Raw genomic sequence first — 16,810 nt, forward strand, 5'->3', positions numbered from 1 at the left:
ATCTACTAATTTAATATAATAATTTATTAATTCAAAATAAAATGTTAATAAATCCTAATACTATGCATGGTCAAGCAGGTTTGTTTACGCATTGAACTCGTCGTTCTTTCTTTTCTTTTCTTTTTGATGGATTAACATTTTTAACATAATAAATTCACAGATCCATCAGATAGGCTACTGTCTGTTAATGTTTTTTTAAGATGTTACAGACTTGTCATAGCCATTCAAACTGCTCAAGAAAAGGCACAAGAGAACTATTCTGTGTGTGATGTGGGGTTGACCATTAGCTACCACTTAACTAGCGTTAGCAATTTGATCTTGAGGTAGTAACAGACTTACTTTGTTTGGCAGTCTTTTTGAACATATGTTCAATATTCTGCGATAATGACGCTGCTGCCTGCTTTCTCTTCCGTCTCTCCTGCTCTTTTTGACCCATATTATACACCGCTGGATGCCGCCGCACAGATTTAAAAAACGTCAGTTGCTGGGCAGACTTGTCACATGTCGCGGGTTCTTTTTGTAAATTGTTTTGTAATAAAGTGTTATTTTAAATAATGCCCAACAATTTTAATCTGTCTAAAAAAAAAAAAAAATTATAATAATAACAAAAAATTCTGGACCTTTGACAGTGGGGGGTGGGTCGTTCGAACCACCCGAACCCCCCCTGGCTACGGGCCTGCTTCATCTTCTTCCTTGCGCAGTGGATAGAAAGTAAGTGGCTCTTTTTATCAAAAATTATATGTGCAATATATCAATAAATTGTGCAATATTTTGGCATCTGACAAATCACCTTAAATTTTCTTAGTTTCTGTATCGCAAATACAGAAAATAGAGCAAAAAGTGTTCAGGGTGACCTTAACAGCCATTTTCTAAAGATTCCGAATAAAAGCGAATCTTATACAGCGGTTTTACTTATACATTTTCCAAACTTCTCCTGAGCTTTCATTTGCTTTAATCAATATCAATAGTATCAATAATATCAATTATCGGATTCGTTTATTAACACTATTTTAAACTTATAAAATTAATAAAGCAATTAAAAATTGAAAATTAAACTGCCATAAACTGTCAGAGCTCGTGCACAGTGAACAAATATGTCTCCCAAACAATAACCAAAGAATGCTACCTATCAGCATAGCAACCCACTTGAAGTCTGGAATAGGTTGCCATGGATGCATACTGATGCTGTCTAATTCTTTGTTACCTGCACCCATGTTTGCAAATATTTTGTACAGGCTGGGTGAAAATTAACTAGGCAATAATTGGCTAAAGAACTTGTAGTATTACTGAAGCACCATCCCATGGTGCACCACTCCATTTTGTTCTTACTGTGCATGGGCGGAGAGACCAGCGTTTTCCAGAATTTTGGCTGAGACAACATGGACCTCATAAATCGCCTTCAAACAGTTCAGATCTCACTCTACGCGAGTTTTTCCTGTGGGGCTTTTTCAATTCAATTCAATTTTATTTTTATAGCGCTTTTAACAATGGTAATTGTCTCAAAGCAGCTTCACAAAATGAAAAGGAAATTTATGGAAGTGAAAAGTGAAAAAAAATGTGTTTAGTTAGTAATGAGATTATGAGATTGTCCCTGATGAGCGAGCAGAGGGCGACGGTGGCAAGGAAAAAACTCCCTGAGATGGCAATAGAAAGAAACCTTGAGAGTAACCTCAACTTAAGAAACTTAACAGGGAAGCCATCCTCATTTGGGTGATAATGTATAACAAAAAATATATAACGACATCTTGTGTTAGGCTGCTGGACGTTCAGTATAACAAAAGTTGTCCTAGTTTTCATGGAGTCCAGATCAGCACAGGAATGAGTCAGCAGGTGCAGAGGACAGAGGGGGGTCTGGATAACTAGAAGCTGGAAGGTCCAAACCATCATGAAGCAGAATCCAGCTGGTGGTGGTCCTCCTCTGGATGCCTCAAGATTTGCCGCAGGTTTGGCCTCTGCCTACTGGAGCTGGCACAATCTCCAGTTGCCTCAGAATGGGTAGAGTAAGGAAAAGCAGAAAAGAAATGAATTAGCGAAGATGCCATTCAGGGTAGTAGCAACACTAGATAGGAGTGTGCATTTAGATATACTGGAGTCCGAGGTTCTGGAATGAATTATTTGTATGCCAGATTAAAGAGATGTGTCTTGAATCTACTTTTGAAATAGGCTGTGTCTGAGCCCCATACATTGTCTGGAAGGCTATTCCAAAGCTTAGGAGCTAATTATGAGAACGCTCTACTCCTTTTTGTAGATTTTGATATTCTGGGAGCTATCAGAAGTCCGGAGTTTTGCGATCTTAAGGAGCGTTGTGGATTGTAATGTGTCAGAAGTGGCACGGTGTTCAATGACGTGCGTGCACACAGACACACACACACACACACACACAGCAGGCGGATTATGGATTTTTAAAGGTTACAGATTTCTCTGCCTCCGTCATGTACCTTTCCTTTTTTTTTTTTTGCTCCGCCCTGTCTATGTGGCTGAACTCTGCTAGCACTGCTTTGTCGCGAGTATTTTCAAAGGTAAAGTGCCGGTTCATTTGTTAGTTTTACTTTACAGCAGTGATTCCATTAGTATGCGCTCACACGATGTTAAAAGCAAGAGTCTCCCCTTACTCTAGCCACACACACACACACACACACACACACTGCGCGCACAAATGAAAGCACTTATCCGTCTGGGTTTATTTTTACTTTTTTTTTTAAGGTAAAGTGCAGATTAATTTGTTTTATTTTTTATTTTATATTTTTATTAATTATATTTGTGTATTTATTTTTTTGGGCTGTGGAATGAATAATTTGAGTTTCCGTTATTTCTTATGGGAAAATTTAAAATTTTCTAAGTATACAAGCCCACTTCCAGAACAAATTATGCTCGTAATCCATGGTTCCACTGTGCTGTACAATCTTCGCTCTGCAATGAGTAAACTTTGGGTAGCAATGTCATCATCGAATTGAATGTAAAACAAAAAAGGTTATTATGCAGTATACAGTATATGGATTTCTGGAAAATGGAAATGGAAAGATGGAAAGTTCTGCTTTCCTGTTCTGTGTCTGGTGCTAATTCAGACAGCAAATTTAAAAATGCCTTGGATAACAAAAAGGCTTTAGGCTTTTTCTAGTTTTCTTTGACGTTGCAGGTCCCAGCTGTGAGGTTCAGATCACTGTGTGTCAATCCCAGCCTTGCCTTCATGGTGGACAATGTCTCGAAAACATCAATAGCTACCCGTTCACCTGTCCTGCCAAGTTCAAGGGGCTCCGCTGTGAAATTGATGAAGGCTGCCATGCCAGAATAGAGCATCAAGCAGTGAGGGACTGAATAGGTTTAACAGGTTTGTACTGTAATAGGGTCGTTAATTAAAATCTATCAAAAAATAATTTTAAAATTCTGATAGACTTGTTTAAGCCCCTGCCAATATGAAAATGGAAAAAGAACTAAAATCAGAAATTTAAGTTTTATTTGTACACACACTGAAAACTCATCTGACTCGATAAAAAGTGAATTTTACATAACAGGCCCCCTTTAATTTTGTGGGATTTAGAACCAATTCCAAAGCTTTAGAGTTCACTGTTTTCAATGCCTAGAATCAATAAATCAGTTTTAGCTCAAACCAGTTTGAGCCAGAAGTGAGATTGGTTCGTGCACATAATTTATTTCAAATATATTTGTGTCTATAAGAAACTCTATGCTACTGCCCAAAACAGTAAGGAAACTGTCCTTGCGACTACTCCTACTCGTAACTAGGTTGGACAAGTAAGGAAACTGTCCTTGCGACTACTCCTACTCCTAACTAGGTTACTCTTTCAAGGCCATTAAGGTATCATTGTGTCATCATTTGCATCCCTTAAAGTTAGCATAAAAAGTACCTATTTTTGGCCATATTAGTATTAGATTATCATCAGCAAGAGGAGGTGCAATACATAAATATAACTATGTATATAATATAAATATGTATGCACTATAAATGTGCATCACAGCTAGAAAACTGGATAAGCTGGTAGCAGTAAAGTAAGTCAGTAAACAGTGGTTAATAAGCATGATTTAATCCCTTAAGATGAGCCATGTCTTAGTGCCTTAGTATTTTTTTTTCACATACAATAGTGTAATTTTTGCATCTTTTGGGCATTTTTATAATTGTAATCCTTATAAACCCACATTAAAGGGAATATACTGTATGTACTATATAGCCATTCACAGAAACACAGAAATAATTTGTTCTGGTTGGTACACAGCCGGCTACATGCAAATTGTCATACAAAGGTTATATTCTGTGCAGTGTGCAATACTTGTGTGCTGTGATGCTAATGAACCGTTCCCAGGACATTTTTAGGGGTTGGGAGCTTGGAAAAGGGAACTTCCAGTAAACTCCTCAGAATGCTTCGGAAAAAAATCATTGGAATGCCCACATACAATGTGTGAAGCATTTATATAGTTCTTCTTGAGTGATTTCAGTACACTTGAATTTTCTTTCTGCAGCAATATTTATTGCAGCATTTTTAGTGTTGGCAGACCATTTAGATTACAGTTTCAAAATCCATTTTAAAAAGGGTATTGGGTGTTTGACAGAAGTTTACAGAGTTGGTTGCAGACCTGGCTTTCTTTTGAGCAGTAATGGTTGGGTGGAAGTAAATGCTTAGGGTCCTTTTCTGTTTTCCACCCATCAGAGTGATTGGGGTGTCCCTAATGTGAAGTCCTTGCTATAGGATCAAGGATCCTGACTTCTGTAGCAGTCAGTATGCCAATCCAGCCCTCTCCCTCCAGTACCTCTTCAAGATCTACAACACTACAACAAAAAATATAAGTAAAGTTACATGATTTTTCTGCAAAATTGAAGAAAATTGTAAAATAGTGCATCATGTACTCAGGTACATTTCATGCTTGTATTCAGTTAATTACAAGTAATTAAGCAAACAAAGTGTTTGGTTCAAGCAGTGTACAGTAGCTGCACACAGCATGGATATCTATGGTATGTCACTGTGATGACGTTATATACATACAGTGGTGTGAAAAACTATTTTCCCCCTTCCTGATTTCTTATTCTTTTGCATGTTTGTCACACAAAATGTTCCTGATCATCAAACACATTTAACTATTAGTCAAAGATAACACAAGTAAACACAAAATGCAGTTTTGATGGTTGGTGATGATGGTTATTATTATTTAGGGAGAAAAAAATCCAAACCTACATGGCCCTGTGTAAAAAAGGAATTGCCCCCTGAACCTAATAACTGGTTGGGCCACCCTTAGCAGCAATAACTGCAATCAAGCGTTTGCGATAACTTGCAACGAGTCTTTTACAGCGCTCTGGAAGAATTTTGGCCCACTCATCTTTGCAGAATTGTTGTAATTCAGCTTTATTTGAGGGTTTTCTAGCATGAACCGCCTTTTTAAGGTCATGCCACAACATCTCAATAGGATTCAGGTCAGGACTTTGACTAGGCCACTCCAAAGTCTTCATTTTGTTTTTCTTCAGCCATTCGGAGGTGGATTTGCTGGTGTGTTTTGGGTCATTGTCCTGCTGCAGCACCCAAGATCGCTTCAGCTTGAATTGACGAACAGATGGCTGGACATTCTCCTTCAGGATTTTTTGGTAGACAGTAGAATTCATGGTTCCATCTATCACAGCAAGCCTTCCAGGTCCTGAAGCAGCAAAACAACCCCAGACCATCACACTACCACCACCATATTTTACTGTTGGTATGATGTTCTTTTTCTGAAATGCTGTTACTTTTACGCCAGATGTAACGGGACACGCACCTTCCAAAAAGTTCAACTTTTGTCTCGTCGGTCCACAAGGTATTTTCCCAAAAGTCTTGCCAATTATTGAGATGTTTTTTAGCAAAATTAAGACGAGCCTTAAAGTTCTCTTTGCTTAAAAGTGGTTTGCGCCTTGGAAATCTGCCATGCAGGCCGTTTTTGCCCAGTCTCTTTCTTATGTTGGAGTCGTAAACACTGACCTCAATTGAGGCAAGTGAGGCCTGCAGTTCTTTAGATGTTGTCCTGGGGTCTTTTGTGGCCTCTCGGATGAGTTGTCTCTGCGCTCTTGGGGTAATTTTGGTCGGCCGGCCATTCCTGGGAAGGTTTACCACTGTTCCATGGTTTTTGCCATTTGTGGATAATGGCTCTCACTGTGGTTCGCTGGAGTCCCAAAGCTTTAGAAATGGCTTTATAACCTTTACCAGACTGATAGATGTGTAATACTACACATCTTGGTAATATTTTCCGGCATTTTGGAATTCGCTTTCACTGTTATGCTGATGACATTCAAATGTACATTTCCACAAAACCTAGTATTTCATCATGCCCCACTGCACTTATTGATTGTTTACAGGCCATTACATCTTGGATGACAAATAACAAACTCAAATTAAATGGCAATAAGAGTGAAGTTCTTCTTATTGGTTCCAATTCTAAACTTTCCAAATCTCCACCTATCAGTATAAGTATTGAAAATTGTCTAGTCCCCGTTTCCTCTCAGGTCAAAAGTTTAGGTGTAATACTGGACTCTACTCTTTCTTTTTCCTCACATATTAACAATACAGTTCGCATAGCCTTTTTTCATTTACGCAATATTTCTAGACTCCGCCCATCACTCACTCAGCATTCAACCCAAGTTCTTGTTCATGCCCTTGTTACCTCACGCCTCGACTATTGTAATGCCCTTCTTCTCTGTTTTCCCCCAAAAGCTTCTCCAACGACTTCAAAATGTCCATAACTGTGCTGCAAGAATCATTACTCTCACAAAATCAACTGAACATATTACACCAATTCTCATTCAACTTCACTGGCTCCCAATAACCCAAAGAATTCAATACAAACTCCTTCTTCTTACCTTTAAGTCACTTCGTAACCTTGCTCCCACATATCTGTCTGATTTGCTTCACCCATACACTCCTTCTCGTCCTCTCCGTTCCTCTTCTTCTGGTCTTTTGTCTATTCCTTCAGTTAAAATGGTTAAAATGGGAGCCAGGGCCTTTAGTTACACTGCCCCTAAACTCTGGAAAACACTACCCATTCATATTCGTCAGTTGGATTCTATTAACATTTTTAAATCACAACTTAAAACTTACCTCTTCAAATCTGCTTATTCATTGTAATTTTATTTATTATTATTATTTTTATTATTATTATTATTATTTTATTTAGTTTTTTCTCCCTAATTTTTATGTATTGGTGTTTTATTGCATGTGTTTCTGCTGTAAGGTGTCCTTGGGTGTCTTAAAAGGCGCCATCAAATAAAATGTATTATTATTATTATTATAGATCTCAATTACTTTTGTTCTCATTTGTTCCTGAATTTCTTTGGATCTTGGCATGATGTCTAGCTTTTGAGGTGCTTTTGGTCTACTTCTCTGTGTCAGGTAGCTCCTATTTAAGTGATTTCTTGATTGAAACAGGTGTGGCAGTAATCAGGCCTGGGGGTGACTACAGAAATTGAACTCAGGTGTGATAAACCACAGTTAAGTTATTTTTTAACAAGGGGGGCAATCACTTTTTCACACAGGGCCATGTAGGTTTGGATTTTTTTTCTCCCTAAATAATAAAAAACCATCATTTAAAAACTGCATTTTGTGTTCAATTATGTTATCTTTGACTAACAGTTAACGGTTTTTGATGAGCAGAAACATTTAAGTGTGACAAACATGCAAAAGAATAAGAAATCAGGAAGGGGGCAAATAGTTTTTCACACCACTGTACCTTGAATCTATAGATCATGTGGCAAACTATGTGCAATTTGCGTGCATGCTTTGGGAAGGGAAACAATGTCAGTGTTGGAGGTTTGGTATTAATGTGAAAGGTGTCTGATTTTATATCGAAAAAAGAATTATTGTGCTATGTTATTTGGTTATGATTCCATTAGGGCTGCAACTAACGATTTATGTAATAATCGATTAATCTGTCCATTATTTTTTTTATCTGATTAATCGTTTAATCAGATAAAAAGCAAAAAAACTGAGCAAATCATTTCTTTCCAAACCTTTATTTAAAACTGAACTAAAATCTTTAGAAAGTGCACAAACATGTTGCTTCTTGAGCTGTTATAGTAATAATAAAATAAAATAAAAATGGGCTAACACAAAAAACATAGACATGTATGCTTTACATCTGCCAAATGCAATTTGTAAACCATTAACTATTTTAGTAATCGATTTTTATAGATTTTATCGATTCATTGTTGCAGCCCTAGATTCCATTGGCATTTAAATGTAGATGCAAATGAGTCTGCAGGCTCTGTCATTGATTTTATAGGGTTAGCCAAATACAGTATATAAAAAAAAGAAGCATTATTACAAATATATATATTAATCACATTTTAAAATGATCTAATGTAAAATACTATTTCAAGTATTTTTATTATTTACAGGAGTTGTACTAATTTCTTGTTTGAAAAATGCTTCACAATTTTTGTTCTAAATGAAGTGGCACGTCAGTGACAGTGTGCTTTATAAGTTCAACTAATCAGTTTATAATTTCGTTAAATTAAATTCAGCAATTTCATGATTTTTTTTTTATACAACCCAAGTTTGTATTATTTAGATTGTCCCATTTAATTTTGTGAATGACTGAAGGCCAGATTATTTCACAATTATAAGTTTTTTTTTACATTTTACCCCAACAGCTGTGACTGCTCCAAGAATGGCTTCTTTGATTTGGATTCTAAGGTCCCGTATCCCCCTTTCTGGTCCCAGCCCTGTTTCAACCATGCCCTGTGCTATGATGAAGGAAAGAACTACACCTGCAAATGTACTCCAGGTAGCTGAGGCAACAAAATACTAAGGTTATGTACCACCAGAGTAACAAACAATATACAAACATTTAAAAATATTAATCACAAATCAGAACTTTCTCTTCTTGTTTCACACTGTCAAATTAGTTAAGTTTAAGCAACCAATCACTTCAGTTCAGAATACAATGAAGCTTAGTGTAAGTGATGTTTTTAGATAACAGTATCCAGAGTTAAACCAAAAACATCTAGTTCATCAGTTCTGTGCCTTTTAACAAGATATAGTAAGTTAATTTAGAACAGCCAGACTGGTTTGAGGTAGAAAAAAACTACAGTACAGGCTTGTACAGTGGACTCATCGCTGCATCAGTGTATGAAGGGAAACGCATGAAGCGATGTGTCCACTGTACAAGCCTCTGGAGGCAATATTTCGATCTGGGGTGGTTTAGTTGCTCAGGTCTAGGCTCAAAAACGTTGTGTGGCAATAAAATTCTATCCTGATGGTAATTTCCAGGGCTCAAATAGTATGAGTTCTTTGGTTCTTTTCCATTGCTCCAAAGCCCAGACTTTATGTTCCTTATTAAACTGAATACTTTTTTTTATGGTTAGTCATAATACCATAGTTTTCTTATGGCCACTCAGCTTTTTAGTCCCAGTCCAGTAAGTTCTTGACCAAATTATACTTCTGTCAATGTTTTATGACACAAAAATGATTATTCATGATTTCTTTTTTTCTGATTGCATTTTTTTTCACCACTATTCATACTGGTTTTACTAACAGTTATTAACCCAATTCTAGTACTTTGATCAATATCCTAATTTGTTTTATTTTCTTGATGTGAACCATATTCAATTCAATTCAATTCAATTCAATTTTATTTGTATAGCGCTTTTAGCAATTTTCATTGCCGCAAAGCAGCTTTACATAGTCAAAAGAATTATTTAAGTTTGTATGAAATGTGAATTTGTATGAATCAAAATGGTCAGTTTGTCCCTGGTGAGCAAGCCGAGGGCGACAGTGGCAAGGAAAAACTCCCTGAGATGGTAATAGGAAGAAACCTTGAGAGGAACCAGACTCAACAGGGAACCCATCCTCATTTGGGTGAAACAGAAAGCAGTAAATGATCTGCATTTATACAGTGTGTAGGGTGGGAGGCAGTTCAGCTATAATAGCTGATGTTAATTGATGTTAATATGGAGTCCAGGTAGTTATTGAAGACCCAGGTAGACTTGTAAGAAGTTCCAGTCATGAACTATCGAACTGCCAAGTCCCCAGAGAAACAGTTGCCAACACCAGTCAAGGCCAGAACCATTTTCTAGGTAGAGAGAATCATTCCCAGACACCAGACGCATCCCAGAGAGACACACGGGGCATCCATGTGACGAGATCTTCAGCCAGAAGCGGGGCACCAGGATGGGTCAGACAGGTCCGGAGGGCAGAGGGAGTCTGGATCACTGGCAGCTCAGGAATGACATGTGTAGCTCGACAGAGAGAGAGAGAAAGAGTGAAAGGGGGGGACAGGAGGAGAGAGGAAAAAGAAAGAGGGGGGGAAAGAGAAGAAGAGGAGAGATGGCAGTTAGGTATGGTCACAGTCACACAATGTATAATGTGAATGTATATTAACTGTAGAGTGCAAGCAGAGACTCCGGCAGGACTAACTATGACAGCATAACTAAAAGGGAGAGCCAGAAGGAAACACAAACATGAGGGCTTCCTGACATGTAAAGCAAACAATCACCTCACCGTCAGCAAACCTGAGTGATCAATGAGAGTGAGGAGGACAGCATCCAAACATACCAGTTCACCATAATACTCTACGTCCATGAGTCCCCCAGATCTGCTCCTTTACCTATGGAAAATCTATTTATAAAAATGCTTGGCTTAATAAATAGGTTTTTAGCCTGGACTTAAACACTGAGACTGTGTCTGAGTCCCGAACACTATTTGGAAGACTATTCCATAACTTTGGGGCTTTGTAAGAAAAAGCTCTGCCCCCAGCTGTATTTTTCATAACACGTGGTACTGACAAGCAGCCTGCATCCTTTGATCGAAGTAGGCGTGGCGGATCGTAAGACACTAGCAGTTCGCTCAGGTACTGCGGCGCGAGACCATTTAATGCTTTATATGTCAAGAGTAGTATTTTAAAATCAATGCGAAATTTCACAGGGAGCCAATGGAGTGAAGATAAGATAGGGGTGATGTGCTCATATCTTCTGGTTCTGGTGAGGACTCTCGCTGCTGCATTCTGGACTAGCTGAAGCTTATTTCTGCATCTAGCTGAACAACCAGACAGTAAGGCATTACAATAGTCCAACCTAGAGGTGATAAAAGCATGAACTAGTTTTTCTGCGTCGTTTAGCGACAATAAATTTCTTATTCTGGCAATATTTCTGAGGTAAAAGAATGCTATCCTGGTAATATTATCTACATGTGCTTCAAATGAAAGGCTGGAATCAATAATCACACCAAGGTCTTTCACTGTTGCATTTGATGGAACAGGAAGGCCATCTAAAGTTACGGTGTGATCCAAAATTTTACTCCTAGCTGTATGCGGTCCTATGACTAGAACTTCTGTCTTATCCGGATTTAGCAGAAGGAAGTTAATTAGCATCCAATTTCTTATGTCCTGCACACATTGCTCAATTTTAGTAAGCTGTTTTTTCTCATCAGGTTTTGCTGAGACATATAACTGTGTATCGTCAGCATAACAATGAAAACTAATACCATGCTTACGGATTATGTTGCCCAGAGGAAGCATGTAAAGGGAAAAAAGCAGTGAACCTAAAACTGAACCCTGCGGAACGCCAAACTCCACTAGAGAACATGCAGAATAATCACCATTTAAGTCTACATACTGATAACGATGGGTCAGATAGGATCTGAGCCAGGAGAGGGCTGTACCCTTAATTCCCACTACATTTTCTAATCTGTGAAGAAGAATAGCGTGATCAACAGTGTCAAAAGCTGCACTGAGGTCAAGTAATACAAGCATAGTTACACAACCCTGATCAGAGGCCAATAGAATGTCATTTACTACTTTAACGAGCGCTGTCTCTGTACTGTGATGAGGCCTAAATCCTGACTGATACAGTTCATGTATGCCATTTCTATGTATATATGAGCATAGCTGCTCCGCTACTATCTTTTCCAGGATCTTAGAGATAAAGGGGAGGTTTGATATTGGTCTGTAACTGGACAGCTGACAGGGGTCGAGGTCAGGTTTCTTAATTATTGGTTTGATAACTGCTAATTTAAAAGATTTTGGAACATATCCAATGCTGAGTGAAGAATTAATTATTCTCAACAGGGGTTCTATTATTGCTGGTACTATCTGTTTAAGAAAATGTGTCGGTACAGGATCTAATATACAGGTTGATGAATTTGAAGAAGAGATGAGTGAAATTAGTTCATTTTCTTCAAGGGGAGTAAAGTATTCTAGGTTCTGGTCTGACATGGCTAGATTAACATCTGCATCAATTACATTGTTCGGTTTCAAAACCTCAATTTTATGCCTAATATTTACAATTTTATTATTAAAAAAGTTCATGAAGTCCTCCCCCCCACTATTGCATGATGTTGTTGTGGAGATTTCTGCAGTGGTCTTATTTCTGGTTAATTTGGCTACAGCATTAAATAAGAATCTAGGATTATTTTTGTTATTTTCTATAAGAGTGGAGAGATATGTTGATCTAGCTACACTAAGAGCTTTTCTATAGTTCAGGATGCTCTCCTTCCATGCTATTTGAAATACTAGTAATTTAGTTTGACGCCATTTACGTTCTAATTTCCGAGCGGTCTGTTTTAAAGTGCGCGTGTGATCGTTATACCAGGGAGCAAGTTTTTTATCTCTAATAATTTTTCTTTTGACTGGAGCTACATTATCTAGGGTATAGCGAAATGTCGACTCTAAATATTCAGTCGCCTGATCGAGTTCTGTGGGGTCAGACGGTGATCTAATCGAAGTTGGGAACTCTGGGAGATTACTGATAAAACTCTGTTTGGTAGTTGATGTGAATGTACGTTTCATACGGTAGCGCGGCGCTGTGTGTACATTATTATTGTGACACACTTGAATTGAGACAAGATAGTGATCTGAGATAACTTCAGATAGTGGTATTGTGAATAAATTTCTTATACTTAATCCAAATAATATTATTAAATCTAAAGTGTGACCTGCTTTATGAGTGGGTCCTACTACACACTGACTTACTCCTACCAAGTCCAGTATAGACATAAATGCAGTTCTCAGAGGGTCTTCTGGGTTTTCAAAATGAATATTAAAATCTCCAGCAATTAACACGTTGTCTACAGAAACGACTAGGTTTGAGAGGAAATCTGCAAATTCACTAAGAAATTCCGAGTACGGCCCTGGAGGTCTGTAAATGACAATTAGCGGGATCAACTGAGCTGACTTAATATAGTTAAATACACTTATGTTACTATAAAGAATTTCAAATGAATTAAATTTGTGTCCGTGTTTTTGTACAATAGTCAAATTATCATTGTGAATAACTGCGACGCCTCCTCCTCTACCAGTTAACCGAGGCTGGTGTATGTAGCTGTATCCAGGAGGACTAGCTTCATTTAGAGCTACATACTCGTCCTGTTTAATCCAGGTTTTTGTTAAACAGAGTATATCAAACTCCTGATCTGTGATAATTTCATTAACTATAACTGCTTTAGATGCGAGAGATCTAATATTTAACAGTCCTAGCTTCAGATCAGAGGTGCCGGCTGCGCATTCAGTCTGATCCAAGTTTGTGGTCTTTATGCTAATTAAATTACTAAAACAGACTTTCTGAGTCTTTCTAAATTAGATTTTAGCTCGGGGAACAGACACAGTCTCAATAGAGTGAACCCTGAGTGACGACTCTATGCAGCTAGCAGACGGTTGGGTTAGCCTGTCTGTCTGCTCCCTGGCCTGGGCTCTGGATTGTCACCGATTAACTAGGCCTTTTCTAAGACTATGAGCTATACTACAAGAAATGAGAGCAGCACCTTCCCAAGTGGGATGGACACCGTCCCGCCCTAACAGGCCAGCTTTGCCCTCAAAGGTCTTCCAATTATCAATAAAGCCCATGTTGTTTTCGGAGCACCACCTGGACATCCAGCGGTTCAGCGACCATAACCTGCTGTAAGTTATGTCACCACGTCTCATTGGGATGGGACCAGAGCATACTACTCCATCGGACATCGCCTTCGCTAATTTAAACACCTCTATAAAGTTATTCTTACTAACCTCTGACTGACGAAGGCGTATATCGTTAGCTCCAGCATGTACTACTATCTTGGAGAACCTGTGCTGTCCTAGAGCCCTAAGATTACCTGCTATGTCCGGTGCTCTGGCTCCCGGGATACGCCTAACCACTGCCGCTGGCGCCCCTAAAGGTCTAGCTAATTTCACGTGTCTCAGTATAGAGTCTCCTATAACCAGAGCTCTTTCAGGTTTCTCAGTGGGTGCATCACTGAGGAGAGCAAACCTGTTGGACACGTGAAGCGCAGAAGAGGTGTGCTCCGGTGGGCTAGCCTTAGCGTTAGCTTTGGCTGAACAAGTATGCCGCCGAGTCGTCACCCACTCGCCCCGCTGTGAGGGCTCTAATGCCGGAGTCGGGGGCTGGTTATCTCCGCCTGCGGCACCCAGACTGTCCGCTACAGGAATAACACTGCTCTCGCGCTCTCTAACCCTCTCTAAAGTCTGGATGCGCTCCTCTAACGCTGATATCTTCTCCGTCAGAGTGCTCACTAACACACACCTATCACAGATAAAATTACCGCTAACGACGGAGGAAGAATGTCTAAACATCCTGCACTCTACACACTGAACAAGCTGAATATTGGACATGATAACGTACCTGAGTCGGAGTTGTAGTTGTTTGGAGCTGAATTCCGTTTGTTGTTTTTAGAAAAAGAAACTCGCGCGTTTTCCAAAAAGCGCAGAAAAAGGCGAAGCCAAATAGTGTGAGATGTAAAAACTAGTTGCTATTAATATTATTATTGTATAAATGAAAAAAAGTATGTAATTTAAACGCTAACACAAACGCAAACTTTCGCGGCAACGATACGAAAACAGGAAGCTACGTCAGCAACGTATATTAAAAAACTTTTTGGCCAGGTAGTGTATGAAGTAAAGCTGCTTTGCGGCAATGAAAATTGCTAAAAGCGCTATACAAATAAAATTGAATTGAATTGAATTAAACAATTAATATTTATTCAATGACCCATGAAATTTGTTATAGATTTAAACAACTGTTCTCACTTTTAATTTTTTTTCCCCAAAAAAGTTGCTTTATTTGAATTCTTTTGGCATACAGGTATTTCCAGCGTAACCTTCCAGAACAATATCATTCTGAGGTACCGCAGCAATGGACTGATTTCCCGCCATCTTACTAGCATCTCCTTTAGCATTCACATGTGCAAACGCAATGCCTCTTTGCTTCATGCCAATAGCAGCACTGATTTTGTGAGCATGTCACTACACAATGGTCTGTTAGTCATGGAACTGCTTAGCATATCTTTTGGATTTTCTTCCTCAATAATTATGCATAGTACCAGACCCATAGCTGATGGTAAATGGCACAATATGGAACTTTTCATGGATTCCGCCAAAGTCAATACTTCCAAGTGGATCATGCTTGTACAAGGCAAAATGGCAGACACTGTTACTTCCAAATCAGAGTCTGGTAACCTGTATTTCTTGCAAGAAGGTGTGGACATTCTGCTTGGAGGGCAGAGCTTCAGACAAGCCTATTGGTTGTCTGGGTACAGTTGAGATTCGTGGAATAATATTGCCATATAAGGCTGTCTCACACCCAGCAAGAGCAATTTATAAAAATATCTACAGTGTCACATTTGAGAGAGTGTAAAGGCGATGAACAAGTCATGAGTGACATTTAATCAGAATTGTCCACATTCAAATTTAAACCTGGGAAAACACATGTGGCCTGAACCATTTTTAATTTTTTAATGAAACAATATTGTACAAGAGAGAGTGCAGCTGTAACAAATATCAATACTGTGATGCAGTAGTAGGCATGAGAGTAAGGTCAACTTTAGAACAGTCCTTCAGCCTTCTCCTCAGTACTGAAGCCTATTACAAACTACTTTCACCCATGCTGGCAACTGACAGTTAGTGTAATTAATGATTGTTAGAACACATGGAACATAGAGTGATACATATAGTTAAATATGTCAGTACTGTTACAATCCATTAACACCACTCACAAACACAATAATTTCCCTCATGGGATCAGTAAAGTATATTTATCTAGCTATCTATTACTCATGGAATGCCTCTTGTACCTTCAAAGTACTCGGTCAGAAATAAGTGTTATATAATAAATCAGTTACAGTTTCTGCCTTTTTTACTTAGGTGTGAGCAGGAGCTAGATGATTGTATGTCCAACCTGTGCTTGGATAGAGGCTTTTGCCACAACCTGATTAACAGATTCTACTGTGTGTGTGCTCTGAGCATCACAGGTCACACCTGCCAGTTTCATATAAGCAACTGTTATTCTTATGTGGATATTTTGCTTTGACTTAAACACTTTCAGGCCACCACACCCTCCTCACATGACCAGACAACAACCAGTCATGCTTTACTTTGTGTAATATTCTTACCACACAAAGCTTTTGAAATTATGTTTTGTTTAATGTTTAAGTAGAACTCAATTTACTAAATTTTAATAGACAGTTTACAATAACAATAAGCTACTCTTATTTGCTTCGTTGTAAATTTAAAGGGACCATTTTAAATTACAAGCAGAAAGGGTTAGTGTGTAAGACAAAAGGAGGGAAAGCGAAGGGGGTCATTCCTCCTCTCCTCTTACTTTAGCTTTACACACATGCACACATACACAATGGAAGCATTAATCTGTATGGATTTATTTTTACTTTTCTTCAAAGGTAAAGTGCAGGTAAATTTGTTTTATTTTTACTTTATATTCTCTATTAAAGGGGTCATACGGGCCTGCATCCACTTTTTTAAGCTGTTTGGACTGAACTGTGTGTTAGGAGAGTGCGTACACAACCACTCTACGATGATAAAGAGCTGCCCAGTGATTTTCCTTTCATTTATTAAAATAACATGC

This window comes from Clarias gariepinus, chromosome 15 (assembly GCF_024256425.1).
Source record: "Clarias gariepinus isolate MV-2021 ecotype Netherlands chromosome 15, CGAR_prim_01v2, whole genome shotgun sequence".
In the NCBI taxonomy this organism is placed as follows: domain Eukaryota; kingdom Metazoa; phylum Chordata; class Actinopteri; order Siluriformes; family Clariidae; genus Clarias; species Clarias gariepinus.